The following is a 1602-nucleotide window of genomic DNA, read 5'->3' on the forward strand; positions in this document are numbered from 1 at the left end:
TCTCCAGCCCAACTCTATGGTCAGTTTCAGGCAGAGTCATGCTGGAGGACCTAGAGATTCCTAGAGAGAACATATTGATCAAACCCGCAAATAATCAAACCTGCAAAAGTCAAAGCCACAAATATGGAGGGATGACTGTATGTGAATAAACTATCAAGTATTATAAAACAATCATGATTAAAATCAAAATTAAAATATCATAGTTAGAATCCACTTCAGCTATAATTGTTACCCATGAGTCAGTTGAATTCAATCAATAACAGATGTTTTGTAAAAAAAATCACATTCACATATCCTTACATGTATGACAAATGATACCACATCTGTAACAACAACAACAGCAAAAAACCCAATTATCCATAGTTTGGTCGCAACATTTTGCTTAATTTTATCTCAGTTGTTATTGATAACTACCCTCGAGTCAATCTCAACTCATGGTGTTCATATAGATGAGACATCTCCAAGACCCTTTGTCTTTCATTGCTATGCTTAATTCCTACAACCCCGTAAAACCTATGTCCTCCTTAATAAAGTCCATCTATCTGGCATGTGGCCTTCCTCTCTTCATACTTCTGTCCATCTTTCCCAGCATTATTGTCTTTTCCAATGAGTCCTTCCTTCTCATGATGTGTCCAAAGTATGACAGCCTCAGTTTGGTCATCTTGGCTTGCAGGGAGGTTTCCAGCTTGATCTGCTCTATGACCCATTTGTTTGTCCTTTTTGCTATCCATGGGATCCTCAGCACTCTCCTCCAGCACCACATCTCAAATGAATTGATTTTCTTCCTATCATCTTTCTTAACTGTCCAGCTCTCACATCCATACATGGTAATAGGGAATACAATGGCTTGTATGATTCTAACTTTTGTGCTCAGTTATCTATCTTTGCATTTAAGAATCTTTTCTAGTTCTTTCATAGTCACCCTCCCCATTCTTAATCTTTTATTTCCTGGCTGCAGTCCCCATTTCTTATCTCAGTACATAGATGTAACCACATTCTTATTCCACCCAACCCCACCCACATACAATAATCAAAACAATAATTAATTAATTAATTAATTAATTATAAATAATACACATGGTGTGTCCAAATAAATACCTATGTTCTCACAGCAAACTGTGCACTTCCTTTGGTGGTACAAGATTTAAATTATTTGCAACCTAAACTCTGTGAAAGCCTTAAGTAACTGACAGAATATAAATGTTGATAAGGAATGAGTCCAGGTACAATCTTTATCAAGCTTACCATGCCATTGTGAAAAATGTATTGTTAATAACCCTAACATATGTCTGGACAAAATGTCTAAGGGTAGCCGTGTTGGCTGTATAGCAAATCCTATAATATTCAAACAATGGCCTGTTACAGACAGCCAAAATAAAGCTGCTTCGAGTCACAGTAGAGGTATGGTGTTTCAATGATGCATGCGTCCTAAGAGTCCAGAAGTCGCACCAAAGCCACGCTCAAGACTGGATCATGGCTTTGGTGTGGCTTCTGGACTCTTAGGATGGTGCATCATTGAAACACCATACCTCCACTGTGACTCGAAGCAGCTTTGTTTTGGCTGTCTGTAACAGGCCAATGATACCTTTATTGGAACAACCA

Source organism: Sceloporus undulatus, chromosome 2 (genome assembly GCF_019175285.1).
Source record: "Sceloporus undulatus isolate JIND9_A2432 ecotype Alabama chromosome 2, SceUnd_v1.1, whole genome shotgun sequence".
Classification (NCBI taxonomy): Eukaryota; Metazoa; Chordata; class Lepidosauria; order Squamata; family Phrynosomatidae; genus Sceloporus; species Sceloporus undulatus.